Genomic DNA, 18,483 nt, shown 5'->3' with positions numbered 1-18,483 from the left:
CATTGTAACTTGGTTATTCACAAATAAAACAGAAGTGAATTGAATTGAATTAATTTTTATTCAAAAAAACATCAAAATTTTAATGGGAATTGAAGTGCAATCAGCTGGAATTAATTAAAAATGCATTCTTTTGCGTTTGTAATTATTTTTGGCAAGTTTGGGTTGATTAAAAATCTTTTGTTTTTTTGAAAATGTTCGATGTTTAGTATCACAAAAAGTTTTTTTTTCGATATTTTTTTTTTGTTTCGTCAAATCTTACTTTTTTTTAAAACTAATGATTGAAAAACAACTAGTGAACTAGTGTAAAATGCATTTTAAAGCACTTTTTGTTGAGACTGTGGCTTTTTATTTCAATATTTATGTATATATTTTTAATTATTTCGTCTTGTGACAATGACCATTGTTGGTACTTATCGAGGAAACCGATTTTTTAAAGTTTGACGATAAATTTTTTCAAAACTATGAATGATAGAGTAAAACTTTTTGAAGCAATCAGTTCGTATACTATCGCTAAACAATTGCTCCAAGTTTCAACTATTTTGGTTACACCAGTTAAAAGATACAGTAAATTATGTAAACAAAAATCTGAAAAGCACGTGTCACAAGTGTGTTTCGAAAGTAAAATTGTACTACGTGTCACAAGTATGCACAGAATTACCAAAAAAAAACTAAAATAAGCTTGAATCTATAGTTTAACCGACTTAATCAGTATATTTTCAAAAACAAAAGATTGGATGGCCTTTAGAAAATGTGTATCAACAAAAATTTGTGAAAAATAAAAAAAAATCCACATTTTCCAACAACATATATGACGTGTCACAAGTGTGCACGATCATTTTGATGATAAATTGGTAGATGTCACGATATCCGGGAAACGGAAGCGAGTTCCCAAAATTGGGTTGAAGCATCTTGTACACAGCAAAAAAATCCGATGGTAAAATCGCATGCAAAAGCATGCACATCACCTTCGTCAAAATAAACACTTAATATTACACACCGCATGTACAATTTTAGCAAACATAAAACAAAGTTGCAACCGACGGGATTCAAACCCAGCATCAACAGTAAGGACTGACGCCTTAGCCCACTCGGCCATCAGACCGATGAAAAGCTGTAAGGATAAACGCATATATGAGCTTGAAATTTCGGTCAAGTAGGTTTCCCATACTGATGGGCTACATATTTCAGGGTGTAAAATCACATAACATTGCATAGAATAATGCAATATTTATTTTACACCCAGGCCTTTTACACGCAGCTGGATCACTACTTTATTTGCTGTGTAGTGTTTGTTAAGTATAGTTATTGATGACACTCATTTCCGACCAAAATGGTCTATGTCAAAAGATAGCACACAGCAGACGATTTGTTGGAAATATATTTTCCCTCAAATTTGTAATTTTACATTTTTTTTACTTGTAACTGTCCTTTTTCATCAAAGTTGAGATGAAATTACATCATTATCACTTATGCTTTTGCTTATATATGCTTGAAATTGTGATAAAACTACATCATAATAAAGTAAATATTACACCATCAAATGCATAATTTTCCAAATTTTCATTATTGTTGTTTCTGTTAACTTTAAATCTGGAAACGGGAATTAAAGTAACTAAAATAAAATTGATATTCAAAGTGTAATTACTCTAATTACTGTTAAACCTTCATTGGACTCAACAACAAAAATACCGCTTTTTTCATGTAAAAATTTAACTTTTGATGTATTTTTCGATCATCCCTAAATAGTAAAAAATCTAGGCTAATGTTTGAAAAGACTCGTGCTGAAAAATCCTCTTTTTGCAACTTGTTGCATAAACTACTATTTCAGAACTAATATTTTTAGTGATATATATTTTGTTATTTTAAATTTGTTCTAGATAGATTTTAGTCAAATTCCTAGCCATTTGAAACTTTCTAAAAGCCATAACGTTTTCACATATTATGGCACCAAATAAAAAAAATTGCGCTAAAACATCAGTTGCGGTCAAAATTAAGAACTACATTAAAAAAAATGCGGTATTTTCAATGTAATTCAATTCAGGTTTTATTAATAAAAAAAAGTAGTTGATTTAAGTACATAACATAACTATTTTGTTTTCACTAAGGATAGAAACCTTTAAAAAAAAACTATCTGTTTAAAATGCTGTAAATCATTGCCTCAAAACTAACAAAAAAAATCGGAATGAATTTGTGAAAATATTCTTTTTTCTTAACTTTTACATCTTTTTTCTGATATGTTCATATGTCAAAATTTACTATAAAATTTGAAAAGCCTTATTTTATTAAAAATAAACGTTATGTATTCTTTAAATAACACAATCGATTGAACCAGGGTTTTAAATGAAAATTTAAATTAATTTCTTTTTCCCCTGATTATTTGGTAATTTTTTTTTAAGGAGAAACAAATTAAATTTAAGTTTCGATTGGCCTTATTGAGTTCTTTACAAAAATACTGGTTTACTTAGACATTTTTGTTTGTTAAGGCTAATAGTCAATTTTTTTAAGTTACAATTTTAAAGCCTCGAAAATTTTAAAATTTGTTAGCTTAAAGTTTCATAAATGTTTATATATTATTACAGTAGCTAACTGTCAACAGTTTGCATAATATCATGTAGTTTATGAATTTTTTTTAAAGTTTGAAACAGTATTGAGAAATTTGTAAATTGATTAAAAATGCATTAATATCCATATAATTATTCTAAATGGTTAAAAATTTAACCATTTTATAGCTTTTTTTCAATGCAAATTTTATGTATTATTATATTTATATTGTTGAAATATTAGATTGTGGTTTTATATTTTTTTTTATTTATTTTTTATTTATTGTTTATTTTCATAATTGCGTAGGCCTTGGCTTGGTTGCACCTTTAATAAAAATCAACCATCTCTTTTCAAAAACTTGACATGTTGTTGTTAATTCATTTATTTCTGGCAGCTTTAACCTCCTTGGTCATTCGCCACCCTAAAAACATGATAATTTGTTGTTGAAAATTATGAAAAATGGTTATGCTTACTTTGTTTGACCTTGTCTTTGGAAAAAATATTATTTTTTATGGCAACTTCTAATCTGCCTATTGCCTGCCCTTTTTGTTGCCACTTGAAAGCTAATGCTTCAATTAAAGAAATCGAAAAAGTTGCTTAAAGTATGAAAAACACTAACATGGAATAGATAATAATTGAAGGTTTTAAAACAGGCTTAATTTTATCAGTAAAAATTTCAACTAAACCAGATAAATACAAATAAAAACTACTAAACATCATAATGAATTAAAAAAATATCATAATGAATAAAAGTTTGCAAAATGGCGTTCTGAGAACGAAAATCATTAAAAATAATCGTCAAAAAGTTAATAAATTTTTCGAATTTTAAAATAAGTTTTTTTACTCAAAATATTATTTTTTTCAAATTTACTTTGCATAAAAAAAAGCATTCAAAGGTTAACGCAACAAAAAAAATCCAAAAAGAACAAGCAAATTTTGCGTTTGCCGCTGCTTCGCCCTTTCCATGTTCGATTTTGCCCAGTTGTTGGTTGATGTTTTGCGAATGTCGTCATCGCCGTCACCGCCCTGCGTCTAGGTGGAAGAAACTTAAGGGACACAGCCCCAACACTGCCGACGAGGGGTGGCTAAAAATAAACATCTCTCTCGTGTGTGCGTGTGGCGGTGAAATAACATCATCGCTGATTTAATGCAGGGTTTTCTAATGTTATTTTTGAGCGCAGAAACTGGAGTGTGCACTAGATTTCTTTTTTAAGATTGGTTGAGATGGGTTTTTGCGAAAAGGGTTGCAGTAAATGACACGAAACTTAATCATTAGCTTATAACTTTGCGTTGAGAAAGGGGAACCTCACATCCACCAGTGCAATAAAAAAAACTGAAGTTTTTCTCATTTAAAAAATATCAAAACATGCAAAAATATTACAGTACAGAACTCTTTTCAAGCCTAAAAAAAGATAACTAGAAAATCCAGACTCTTAGAAAAATCAACACACTCAAACAAAATTATCCAAGTGCGAACGAAGGTAAACAACGCCGCCAACCTGCCGTGCAAATTTGACCAACGGTCCTCGCGCGAAGAAAGCAAACAGCTGATGGCAACACGTGCCTTGGTCCGTTTTGTGAAGTGGACTGGTCACAGCTTGCTGTGTGCTTTGCACGAAGCATAACCACAGGCTATTTTCGCAGACTTTGCTTTGCACTGCACGAGGAGCTCGGTTTCTTCTGATAGCTGGTGCTAACGGTCGTGGGTTGTTGTTGTTCTTGTTGAGCTGCGATCGTCAAATTTGAATTTGAGATTTCAGAATGATTTTTCAAATCGATTTTTTTTTTCATTTTTTTTTTAACTGTAATTGTTTTCTTTCTAATTTCACTTTCGTAAAATTGTCTAGCTAAGTTTACTAGAGTTTGAGTAGTTCTTTGAGTAGTAATACTCATCAAATCTGACATTAAATCACAACTTACCACCATCCAAACGTCAAAATCAACACGTTTAATCCCACCACGTGTTCGACTTTGAATCCATCATTTGCGGCCAACAGTTGTCACTTCCAATCAATTTTCAAATCGTTCCCCCAATATTTAGTCCCCCTCTCAAGAACTCGAAAAAAAATCGCGCCCTGAAATTGAAAACTTTATATCGAATATCACGACGCCGATCGCCGCCCCCCTTAGAAAGATGTCGTTAAATGTCACATGGTGTGCGGACAATTCACTCTCCCACTATTTTTGGTTGGGAGGGCAATATTTCCGCTGCACATTTTGCGGGTTGCGCATGGGTTGAGGAGAGGCACGTGACTGAAAGTGAAATTCCTGGCCCTTAACTTTTTTTTTTCTCCACAAACCGCACATCACGATCGCGATGCAGTTTTCAGTTTTAGCCTTTTGTGTGTACTAAGTGGTGGCGCATAAGCATATTCCGCAGGAGAGATTGGGGCTTAAAATGATCTCTTGATTGAATAAATATTTAAAAATTAGTGCGTCCATCCCGGGAATTCCCGGGACAAAAATCCCGGGATTTTCCCACAACCGGGAATTCCTGAATCCCGGGATTTTCCATAATTTGTCCCGGGAATTCCCGAAATTGAAAAAATAATCATATTTTGTTCTGGAAATTCAGATTTTGTTGTGGATATAGTAGAATACTAAGTAATCGATAAGAAGCATTAACATAGAAGAACAGTTGAATACTAAGAAATCGATAAAATTAATTTAAGTTTGTATTCGGCAAATATCAGCATTTATTTTCTTATAATTTTAGTTACCAGGTCCACAAAATGCCTAGCGCTTTAATTTTATTCTCTTTTATTTTTTAAATAGAATGGATATATTTACGTTTATTTACGATTTTAAATTTGAAAAAAAATCTCATGTTAAAATATTTTTAATTAAACACCGGCATCTGTGGCAAATAAGGACAAATGCTACTTAAGCAAAAAAAAACATTTGAGATGACTTCGGTTAAAACAGGAACAGAACAAAACAATTATTACACCGATTTCCAAATGTATTGCTCTAAAATCTCCTGTACATATTCAAACTTTAGACCCGATTTTCCTCCGGTTGGCGGTACTAACTTGAAGTTAATTTGTTAAATATGTTTTATATAAAACAATGAATTCGAAACTATTCAAAAATTAAACAATGACTTGTACAATTTTATTTGTTGTCGTTTTTTGTTTTATTAAAACATATAACTTTTAAAGCTGTTTTACTCATGTCATATAAAAAAATTATAAGGAAATATTTTCATAAAGACTGATGTCATTTTAACATCAAATCAAAAAAAAATATTGAATTTGGAATTAAAAATTGTACTTGATTTAAAATCCAAACACCACAAAGAACAAAATTGATTTTTATCAATTTTTAATTTCTTATAGGCTATTTAAAAACTGTCGTCTTTGTTTAGATTGAAGTGTAGATTATCACCATTTAATATTATTAAACTAATTCTATGATTTTAAACTTGAAAACATAACAAATATAATGAAAACATAGATTTAATTACTGATAAAAAAAATTCCCGGGATCCCGGGAATTCCCGGGATTTCAAAAATATTTTTCACGTTTCCCGGGAAATTCAAAACCCGGGAAAATTGGACGCCCTTTTAAAAATGATCAAAATAATTAAACTGACGTTTAAATAATTTTTGTTTATTTATTTTTGATATCAACATAAATATTTCAAACTACCAAATTCAAATACTAATAATCATTCAACAACATTCTAATGAAACATTGTCTGATCTTTCCTATAAAAATGTGTTCAGATTTTTAAAACCCGACGTCCAAATTTTTTTTTGTCGGAATTGGGGTTAGATGGGCTCAGAAAGGTTTTTGTTGTGCAAGTGTTATTATTACTGGATCTCTGGAACATTTTTGCATAAGTGAAGTCCAGTTCGGATGGCCTTATAAAGCCTTCTACAATTTTCGAGCTATATTCAAGAAAAATTGTCGAAAAAAAGGGAATTAGTGCGGTTGATAAAAACATCACCAGTCGATTTTTTAACATGAGAGACACAATTTTTTATACTTGGAAACCAGTCGCATTTAAATAGGTACGGTTTTGCGTCCGGTTTCGCCTACTGTGCATTCAATAACTGCAGGGTGGTTACTCAATCCGCGAATTTTAATTTGATCAAAAAGTAGAAAAAAATAAACGACAATAAAAGCGCATACAATTTTACAAAAGATCACTTTTTAACATGATAAAATGAATCAAACCTACGCACTTCCATTTTTTTAACTGAATTCGGTAAAGTTTACCGAATTTACATCTGCTGAACAGTTGGGAACACTGAAAACTACCGAATCCGGTTAAAAACTTTCCGAATTTCGGTAATAAAGTTCATTATTGTTCATGTTACAATCGAAATTCGTTAAAATTGTGTTCATTTTAACAGATGGTTTACCGAGCAAATTTTACCGATTTTTCAATTACCGAATTTGGTAAAAAAACCTAATTGTAAAATTTCCGAGATATCGCGAATTGAGAAATGAGGCTAGTTATATGACACTGAGAAAAAATCTTGTTTCACAAAACTTAGGCTTTGAGAAGCTGTATCTCAGCAACTCAGTCCGGTCATCAAGGTCAAAAAGAAAAATTGTACGAAATTTCCTCAGCTTTTCGAAAATATGGTTTGCCTTCATATACCCAAGTAACCACAAGCACTTAATTGAAGTATTTATTCAGTACTAAATCAGCACTCGAATGCTTTAAGGTAGTAAATAAGCTTTTCGAATGCCTCAAAGTACCAAAACTTTGCAGCATTACAACTGGCATTAAATCACCATTTACGACCTTGAAAATGTGCTTCAAAGCATTTGATGTTTATCAACAAAGTAACCCATCCATACGGGAAACATTTCAGCCAGTCACGCTGTTATTGACTTTTATCCTTCTCCCGTTATACTGTTCCAATAAGCGTGCGGGCTAAGGCGCATTTCCCCCAGTGTGCAACAGTTTTATTTTTGCGTGAACTGGGTTCAATTCCCGCTGACTGAAGTGTTTTTTTGTTTATTTTTTTTTGTAGAAAACTGCAGCCTGTAATTAAGCCAAATTTTTCAAAACATATGCCCATGCACAAAGGACATTATCAAAAGTTCTCTGGTAGGGGAACTATACCCTTTCTCAGCCTATTTCTATTATCGGCCTATCAGCACTTTGATCATGAATAACAGCTTATATAAAGTGTTTTTGACTGTTCCAAAGTAATAAATAGCTCAAATAAAAGTGAGCAAGCAACTCTCCATTGTTGAAACATCTGAAAATGTTGATTTAATAGCAGAAACGGCAAAAGTGATGAGAATTGGTCGAACGGCTTAGTGTGATTAAAATGGGTATATTTCCCCTAAATTGAATGACTTTTCTCGCAAGCAAAAAGCTGCTTTCCGGAAGTCTGATACAATTTGTTAAATTTTGCCAACCGTGGACCAAGCACTCCTCGGAAAAACAGTTTAGGTTAGCCGTTAGCCATTACTTGTCCCTATTAACCCCAAGCCTTCCGTAATTGATTGTACTGTACTTGACTGGATGGCCGCAATTTGCTGAGTGACTCGTCAATAATTTTCGTCCAACAAAATGACAACGGGTTTTTCTCATGAACCAGAAACTCGAAACAGCAGAAAGAAAGTCTTCCTTAATGTTCGATGCATCAACCACATCGATTAAAACTTTCAAAACAAACACTCATAGGGGGATGGCGTCGCTATTTTTAGACCACGTTTTCCACTTTTTCTCATCGAAACCGACTACTTTATCGACTTCATTTTGCTGGGCGAGATATGACGCCGTCTATTTTTAGACGATGACTCAGCACTTTTCCACTCTTGCGCTTAAAAAAACCAGGTGGCAGCACGATGTAACGCCACGTCCCTATTTCAGAATACATCAGTTGACTGGCGCGCATCCTGGAGATCGACGAGAAAAATGCAAGAATAACATCAAAGTGTCACACTCACACATGAAACGCAACAGGAGAAAAAAAAAACAAAGGAGGCCCACCACCAAGTGTGTGGAGCAGCTAGCTGTCCTTTTTTTTCCCCCAGCCTTGACGTCGATAAAGCAGTTTTTTGTTCGAGCTTTCGGTGAGGCATTAAATCGGCATCACTGTGCGCCACTTGAAATATTTCTCAAGGGAAAAGTGGTGATTTAATGTTTTGAAGCATTATTTGCTGGTATTAAATGCCAATATAATGCTGATTTAATGCCGCTATTTAGTGCCTCGCGGTTACTTGGGTAGTATTTTTAAACTGCAAAAATACTACAAAATTTTCAAAAAATTCAACTTTTTGCATAAAAATTTGAAAATGACGCAACTTTTTTTTTTATTTGTCACTTTCTATTGGGACCATCCATAAACCACGTGGACACTTTTTGGGAATCTGTTACCCCCTTCGTGAACAATCGTCCATACAAAAAAATCTTTTATGTATGGATCGTGGACAATCGCTATACCCCCTAAAGTGTCCATGTGGCTTATGGATTTTTTTTTTTCTGTCTGAGTAATCTACCACTGAAACCTGATTATAGGTCTATTGTAGGATTGCCCAATTTACTGTTGTTGGGCCTTTCTGTTGACTTCGCACGCAAACACCATTGTATTGGGTGAACGCGTGTGTCGACCAGCCGAAAAGCCGTAACTCTTGTAGACCACCTTCCATGCGTTCTTCTTTTATATTGTGCATCGCTAGAACCAGAGCAGTATTGTATTGCTATATAAGCTCTTCTCAGCGCGCGGCCAAGCTTCTTACACAGCACTGCTAGGTTCTGAGCACAACCTTTGCACCGGGTGATAAATGCTAGACGATTATTTGCACTCGAAAAACGCTTGGAAGGTTGGGCCGGGGAGCCAAGGATTTGAACCCGAGTTTTTTCACAAGCAGGAATTTGCGTTGTAAAGCAACCGCCTTACTCGCACGGCTGCGGCTCCCTCTTATGGCTTATGGATGGTCCCATTGCAAAATTTGTTGTTGAATAGCAAAATTAGGGACCATCCATAAACCACGTGGACACTTTTTTGATAATCTCGAACCCCCCCCCCCCTCGTGGACAATTGTCCATACAAAAAAAAACTTTTTTGTATGGAGCGTGGACAACCGCCATACCCCCCCCCCCTCCCTAAAGTGTCCACGTGGTTTATGGATGGTCCCTTATTTTCGAAATTCTTGAATTATTTTTTTTATTTTTCTAAAAATCAACTTATTATTCAAAGTAACTAGATTTTACTCCATCCTACAAACTAAGATTTTTTTTTTACCAATTTCAATCAACTTTACCGATTTTTCAACTGCTAATCAGATCAGGAAAACATTAAACTACCGAATTTGGTAAAATCTAAACGAAATTACCGGGAACCGTGATGTAGGGGTAAGCGTGGTTGCCTCTCACCCAGTCGGCTTGGGTTTGACCCCAGACGGTCCCGGTGGCATTTTTCGAGACGAGATTTGTCTGATAACGCCTTCCATCGGACGGGGAAGTAAATGTTGACCCCGGTCTTACCTAGAGGTCAGGCCGTTAGCTCAATCCGGTGGAGTCGCTGGTAGGCAGTTGGACTAACAATCCAAAGGTCGTCAGTTCGAATCCCAGGGTGGATGGAAGCTTAGGTGTAAAAAGAGGTTTGCAATTGCCTCAACAATCAATTCATCGGACACCAAGTTTCGAGTAGGAATCTCGCAATCGAGAACGCGAAGGCAATACTGTAGAGCGAATAATTTGATTTTTTAGTTCATTATTGTTCATCTTACTACCGATTATCGGTAAAATTTTGTTCATTTCGACAGATGATTTACCGATCTAAACTTTACCGGTTTTTCAACTACCGAATTCGGTTAAAAAATCTAAGTGTGTATACTCTCGCGCAAAAGATGAATTTCAAATACCGATTTTGTATGACCTGCTGTATGGAGCCTTGCATGAAAAAAAAAAAGAAACTTATCATGCAAAATGGCATCTTTTGTAAAAGAAAATGCATAAAAATGCATCCTAATCAGAAAAGAAAACTCATGATTTTTTGGCAAATTCTAGAGAATTACTCTTTTATGCTTTTATTCTTCGAAATCAGGATTTCTGCACGTTAAGGTCTGTTTAATGAGTTTGGCGAGTTCTAACTGATTTTCGATAAAATTTGTTTATTTTGAGAAAAGATAGTTTTATTCTATTTCATGATTTAATGAGTTCTGTAGTGAACTGTTTCAGTTTATATTTCTTACAGTCAAATTGGAATTTTTCATCAAATGTGGATGTTTTTGGTTTTTTTGTTTGACAAAATAACCATAACAAAGAATCTTTGTTTATTTTTCTTTACTTCAACAGAACAATACTCAAATGTTTTTCTAATTTTTTTTTTGTTTCAGTTTTCCATTCTTTTTGAATATTTTGTCGAATTTTGCTCTATAAATAAATGTTTCGAAGATTTAAATCTTAATTGAATTTGGTTTACATTTGAAGGCATAATGTTCAAGCATATTTTGTCTCATAGAATCACGACATTAACTTAAAAAAATATTTGCAACGGCCTAATTGCATTTTTGTTGTTCTGAAAAAATGGTAGATGTTTTAAAAAGTCGAGAAAAAATTTATATGAGTCGTCACCCTGAATGAAAATGTCTTCAAAATGCTTTTCAATGTGTGTATTTTTTTTAAATATTTGCTCGTCCATACAATTCTGACATGCAGTCCATACAAAAATTTATCTTGATAACGAATGATTTGAACGAATTTGTGCCTTCGGCAAAGTTGTAGCTTTTGATATTGACTACTCTAATTGAACATTTTCGTTCAGGGATTTAAGGTTCTGAAATACTACTGTACATTTGGCAGCCTTTTTTCAAATCATATTATTTTGAAAAAAAATTGGATTTTTCTTAAATTATTTTTTTATGATTGGAACAATATTTTTAAAATTATTTGATTGCTTCTTTTTGATAAACTGAACATTTTAAAAGTTTAAGTATTTTTTTTTGTTTTGAAAATATTAAATTGTATAATCTTAAAAATGTCACAAATATCCAATATTGTTAAAATACATTTTTTCATTAATGCTTAGTTAAATTTAGTTTTCTGAACGCATTATTTCGCTCCAAATCACCCCAAACTCCCCTATTTCCAACCAGTATCGCACCAGCGGGGCCTGCAAGCTGCAGTCAACAAGCCACACCGGCGGAGCCGCCGGAGCGTGGCGCGCTTGCTCTACTCGGAAAACCGCACAAACACAAAACACAAAGTTTGAGCTGCTGCATGTTTTCGACTACCCGATTTTCCGCGCCCAATTCCGATACTCGGCTTTTATGGCCCGGTTCCGTAACACGTGGAAACCCAAAGAGCCGGCGCGCGCGTTTCGTAATAAATTTTGATCCCTTTCTGTGGGGGTGTAGTTAAAATTTTTACAACCTTTGAATCCTTTCACACACAGTTTTATCGCTCAACCGCGATGTTCTGAACCTGGCACGAGTTTATAATCACTGCTAGAAGGTAGAGCAGTGCATTCTGAAGTTCATGTGCGTGAGCATTTCCCGGAGATGTTGTTGGACCCACTTTGATTAAAATCTCATTATGAGTCATTAGCTTCTGCTGCGTGGAGACTTGAACAACCCATTGAATGCGTTATTTTTTCGCTGTTGTTGTTGGAGGAAACAATCTTGAGAGATTCTCTCACGTTAAGCACGTTGTTGATTCGACTTGATCCCCTCGAAGTGAGTGTTCGTGTTGAGATTGAATACTTCGACAAATGTGAGTTTTATTGAATGATTGATCGCGGTTGGAAGTGCTGTGCGGCTTGATGCTCTTCAAGATCAGTTTGTGATGTTCTGATCACCTCGTCCCACTGCAAGATTTGGTTGAGATGGTTTAGATCAGTTCTTGGTGATCTTGGTGTAAGTTGCCATCAAGATTCCGCGAACAGTCTGTCCACATGTAATCCAAGCCTAAGATATGTGGTTTTGTGGTGGACCACAAGCTTGGTACAATGATGGCGGCGATAGTTCAATAAACTTTGGTTAAATGGTTGACATTTCCACCGCGCACCGCTTTTTTAAGGGGATAAGGGAAAATCTCCACGGTACTTCACTTTTTTTTTTCAAGAGGATCTCAGGGATCCGACCTTTAGCATGTCTTTTCATGGTTTACCTGAAAATCTAAGAATATTTTTTTAAAGAATTTAGATTTTTTTTTGTTGACTTACACGGGAATTTTTGTGTTGCACAGAAAAAAATAATTCTGAATGTTACATCATAAATGATGTAACACTTTTGCACGTGATTAAACTTTAAAATTTGAATGCAATTTGATGTAATTTTGCAACGAATCATACTCAGTATAAACTGGAAATTTAGAAATGTGGCAATTCAATGTAATCTGCCAAATCATGAGTAAATTTTGAATTTTCCTTGTGATTTGATGTATTTCCATGCAACTTGCATTTGAATTTACGTTATTTATCATGATAACTTTTGGTACATGATTTATCATGTAACTTTTTTACACACACTAAAATTTTGTAGTTTGCTCTCAGAAGCTAGATTCATTTTAGCATAGCCAAAAAAAAAGCAATAATGAACGTCTCGCCCAAACAATCTCCAGCTACTTCAATGCATACGAAATCGGCTCTCCGTAGCCAAAAACGTGATTCGAATTAGTCAATCTCGGCCTGTTACTGTCTCGTCGAATACATAATCACACAAGAGAGCGCAGCAGCGTAGAGGCGCGCGAAATGGCCAAAAACGGTTCATCTTGGCCAACTCAATGCGCTCTCTCACGTAACTGCGAGATTTCTCGAACGGCCTAGCGCCAAGAAGACCCGAAGAACGAAAATGATGTCATTCCATCAACTGCCGAAATGTCTCCTAAAGCGGTGTGCCCTTTTTGGAGTTCCAGGTCCAGGTTTCGCGACACCAACGAATGGACAATTCGGTGTGATTTTACACAATTTTCCAGCTTTTGAAAGCCTCACGGGACTCAGGGAGAGATATTGATAGGGTGGTTCATCGAAATGGAAAGATCTCGTACACAGTAAAAAAAATATGGTAATATTACATCTGGAGAGGGGCACATCTTTTATGTCAGAAAAATGTGTAATTTTACCTCTGAAAATGTGTAATTTTACCATTTTTCTGGTGCAATGTCACTTTTTCAGTCAAAATTGAGGTAAAATTACATCATTAAAGAGGTAATATTCAACCTTATTTACACATTTGTTTTTACTGTATAGCATCACTTGTGCTACTTGAATATTTTGAGAAAAAATGTCCCTTATCGAGATTTAAACCAGAGATCTTTGATTTGTACTGCTACCCTTTACACAGTAAAAAAAAGTCATGTTAAGGTAATCTGGGAAGGGGTACATTTTTTATGTCAGAAAAAATGTGTTAATTTACCTCTGAAAATGTGTAACTTTACCACTTTTCTGGTGTAATGACACTTTTTCAGTCTGAATTGAGGTAAAATTACATAATTAAAAAACTCAACCTTCGAAATTAAAAAAAACTGTTTACCACTATGCCACGTTGGCTTACACGGAAAAAAGTCACTTCCCGAAATCGTGAATTGTGTTCATGAATTTGAGAACCACGAAAAAATATATTCACGTTTATTGCAAATGTACCATACTCATGAATTATTTCCTTCGTGGTTCTCACATTCATGAACAACATTTCACGATTACTCGAACTGATTTTTTTTCTGTTTAGTGAAAACTAAGAGTAACTAACGTAGCAATTTATTTTTCCACACAGTAAAAAAATCATGGTAATTTGACATCTGAGAGTGCCAATTCTTTTATGTCAGAAAAGATATGTAATTTTATCTCTGAAAATGTGTAATTTTACTACATTTCTGGCGTCCTGTCACTTTTCAGTCTAAATTGAGGTAAAATAACATCATAAACCATGGTGTCGATTTCTGGAAAAGTCAGGGAAAACCTGGAATTGTCAGGGAATTTTATTTGACCTGGAAAAGTCAGGGAAAGTCAGGGAATTTTAAGCTGGGTCAGGGAATTTCGATGATCTTAAAAATATTACTACAAAATTTCATTTCTTTTTGAAAATTCGCCCTTGATGATGTATTTGAATGTCTTCCAGGCCAAACTTTGCAACATTGATAATATTTATTTTTTATATTGGTCAGTCCGGAAGGAACGCAGAACTCCATATAAAAAATGCTTAAAAAAGGGTCTCGATGAAAAGCGCCTAGCTTGTTTGCAATATGTTTAGGTTTAAAAATCAAATAATTTGGATTTGATTTGGATTTCCGTTCAACTGAAAATTACAAATTACTAGCCCACACAGGGTGGGACACTATGAGGCAGTTGCCCCACCATCCTCAGAGATTTGTTCTAAAATTGGTCGTTTGCTTAGCATATAGGGACCATAGAGAAAATCATACATTTTGTCAGAAAAATTGAATGATTTAAAAAATCAAAAGTTAAAATTTCGATCATTTGAAAATTAAAAAAAAATCTAAAATTCTTAAGCATAAAGATTCTATTTTTTTTTAATTTTGAATTTCTGATATTTTGGAATTGTTGATTTCTTAATTTTTTAAATTCTTATTCTAAAATTCTAAAAAAATGCAAGGTTAGAAAATTTTCCAAAAATTTACTTAAGTATTCGTTATCTAAATTTTTATTTTTCTCAAAATGTTAGCAAAATAGTGATGGTGAAATGGAATTCAAAATTAAAGAATTGAATTCAAGAATTAAAGAAATAAAACCAAAAATTTATGGAATAAACAGGTTGTTACGGACTACACTCAACTCATTTTTAAACATACTGACTCTCAATAGTTAATTTCTTTAAATTTTTGAGTAATGTTTTTTATCCTTATTTATTGTTCTTTTATACTGGATACATTCAATTTTATTATTGTGAATCTTAATCATATTTCAAACTTTTCCTGAAGATACAGACATTTGGATGTAACAAAAATTATTATTGGACATGTTCCAGTGGGTGTACTGTGCTTTTATCCCAAATATAAGCATGATTGGACGTAACAGAAGCTTCTCCGCCTTTGAATTTTAGATGGGATTCAACCAATAAAAATGTGTTTTTTTTATTTGAACATTCTTGAAGAAAAATAAAAAAATCAAAACATTCAAAAATTACCACTCCAACATTCAAAATTGGATGAATCAGAAATTAGGAAATAAACTTAGGAAAAATAGTATTAAAACACCCAAAAAAAAAAATTCATATTAAAAAAGAAATTAAGAGATCCAAATTTTTTAAATCAAAAATTTAAAAAAATCCGAAAACAAAAATCAAAGATATCAATTTTCAAAAATAAAAAATTAAATAAAAACAATCAAGAGAACAAAAAGAATATTATTTTCAAATTCTTAAATTCTTAATTTTTTAAATTCTTAAATTCTTAAATTCTTAAATTTTTAAATTCTTAAATTCTTAAATTGTTAAATTCTTAAATTCTTAAATTCTTAAATTCTTAAATTCATAAATTCTTAAATTCTTAAATTCTTAAATTCTTAAATTCTTAAATTTTAAATTCTTAAATTCTTAAATTCTTAAATTCTTAAATTCTTAAATTCTTAAATTCTTAAATTCTTAAATTCTTAAATTCTTAAATTCTTAAATTCTTAAATTCTTAAATTCTTAAATTTTAAATTCTTAAATTTTAAATTCTTAAATCTTAAATTCTTAAATTTTAAATTCTTAAATTCTTAAATTCTTAAATTCTTAAATTCTTAAATTCTTAAATTTTAAATTCTTAAATTCTTAAATTTAAATTCTTAAATTCTTAAATTCTTAAATTCTTAAATTCTTAAATTCTTAAATTTTAAATTCTTAAATTCTTAAATTCTAAAATTCTAAAATTCTAAAATTCTTAAATTCTTAAATTCTTAAATTCTTAAATTCTTAAATTCTTAAATTCTTAAATTCTCAAATTCTTAAATTCTTAAATTCTTAAATTCTTAAATTCTTAAATTCTTAAATTCTTAAATTCCTAGGTTCTTGATTTCTGCCGTTTTTGTTACCATCTTATATTATAGAAGACCTGATAAAATTTGAAGTTTTTTTTTTGAGTTTTTTTTTCGGTTAGAGAAATTTTGAGAAGAAGATGTAGGAAAATTTGCTTCGATTTTTCTAAGTGACGCTTTGGTAAGATCATCGAGTATGAACTGTATCTTAAATTTAAAATCTCAAGATCGACAATTTATTATAATTTTTAAATTTTATTTTTTTTTTATTAAGATTTCATTCAGTTTTTAGATCTGAATTTCTAAATGTTGACATTTTTGATTTTTTTGCCAAAATGTTTGTTTTTGCTTTTTCCTCTATTGTGTTTCATATGTTTATAGGACCCATTAAAAAAACTCTAGATTTTTTGGTAAAAGGCAACATTTAAAATGGCATCATCATATAAAAAAACATAGGACAATTTTATGGTTGCTCATTTTGGATGTTCGATTAGAAAAAAAAATGATTATCAAAATAAAAAAAGTTTTTAAGTTTTTGCAAAATCCATCATTAAAAAAATAAAATAAAAAAGTCATTAATTTTTTTCAATATCTTAAATTTCTAATATTCAAAAAGGAAAATGCATGAAACCATAAAAACGCTCCAAACAATATATTAGTAAAAAATAGAAAATAAAAAATAATTGGTGGGCTGGAGAGGTCAGGGAAAAGTCAGGGAATTTTATTTTGGGATTTGGATCGACACCATGATAAACGAGGTAATATTCAACCTTCAACCTACACAGTTTGATGATTGAAAATTTACTTGACACGGAAATGATGCATGTAAACATGTAAACTCGATTTATGTAAACTTCAGATTCAATGCAATCGTCATGTATAAAAAAAGTTACATGATAAATCATGTAAAAAAAATTACATGGTAAATCATGTAAAAAAGTTATCATCCAGTATCAAAAGATATTTACATACAATTGCATTTAAATTTCAATGTTTAATCACGTGCAAAAGTGATAGTTGAAATGAACCACCCTTACTCCTTTTCACGTTCACGTAACTGCAAACCGGCCTGCACAGGCATTCAAACCGGTGAAGTTCTGTCAAATTACGTCACATTCTTCGAAAGTGGTCCCGTGGGTTTGCTCAAATTTGGCATAAATATGGTTTCCCGTAACAGCAACAACAACAACAACCCGCTAAATAAAAGGTCGTATTTCATGATCCGCGGGATGACGACTTCAACTCCACAGCCAAGAGAGCTCGCCGTGAGAGATGAAAGCGCATCGATTGGACTGGGCTCTGACTTGCTCACAGAAAAAAGGGAAGAAAGAGGTATAGAGGAGATCTCGTGAGATTGCTGGCTGGTGACGGTTTGATCTGTTTTGGGGGCCCTGCCGGGAATCGCCAAGCCGGTCAAACTAGTTCCGTGGGGTTGACAAGCGTTTACAAGCTCGTTTATGCAAATTAGAGGCTATTTTTTTCTTCTTAATTTGGGAGGAATTGGATGAGCTGGATTCCGGCGGAATGTTACGTTTTATGGTAATCGTGATTTTTCGGGTCAGAAAGATCGGTAGATTTTGGTAGGACCTGTTGGTTGTTTGAAGAAATGGGTTTGCTGACTTAATGTGACTATAGCAAAGAAACTTTGGGTCAGGATCAATGTTTACTGCGAATCTACACAGAAAAAATGTGAATTTACTAGACAAGGAAATGATGCATGTAAACGTGTAAACTCGATTGATGTAAATATCAGATTCAATGCAATCTCTGAAAAGAATGTAAAAAAAAAGTTACATCGTAAATCATGTAAAGAAGTTACATGGTAACCATGTAGCAAGAGTTATCATCTAATCAAAAATAATATTTACATCAAATTGCAGTTAAATTTAAATGTTTAAGAGACCACCGGAGCGGGGAACTTGATGATTTTCACTTTTTTGGGAACCACTGCTAGGGAGCGGAAATTCCATTGCTACTCTGATGACTTTGAAAATATTCCAGTACGCAACAGCAGGACGCTCATTTAGCAAGACGCATTTTTTCCTAAATCATA

General features: G+C 32.9%; 1 protein-coding gene across 6 annotated transcripts in view; it reads left to right on the top strand.

Annotated features, from left to right (window-relative positions):
- LOC6036978 (leucine-rich repeat flightless-interacting protein 2) overlaps positions 1 to 18,483 on the top strand; it is a 122,689-nt gene that overhangs the window by 54,896 nt on the left and 49,310 nt on the right. The gene's annotated exons all lie outside the window — the stretch shown is intronic.

This window comes from Culex quinquefasciatus, chromosome 1 (assembly GCF_015732765.1).
Source record: "Culex quinquefasciatus strain JHB chromosome 1, VPISU_Cqui_1.0_pri_paternal, whole genome shotgun sequence".
In the NCBI taxonomy this organism is placed as follows: domain Eukaryota; kingdom Metazoa; phylum Arthropoda; class Insecta; order Diptera; family Culicidae; genus Culex; species Culex quinquefasciatus.
Note: the sequence above shows the minus strand (reverse complement) of the source record. Positions and strands in the feature narration are given on the sequence as shown.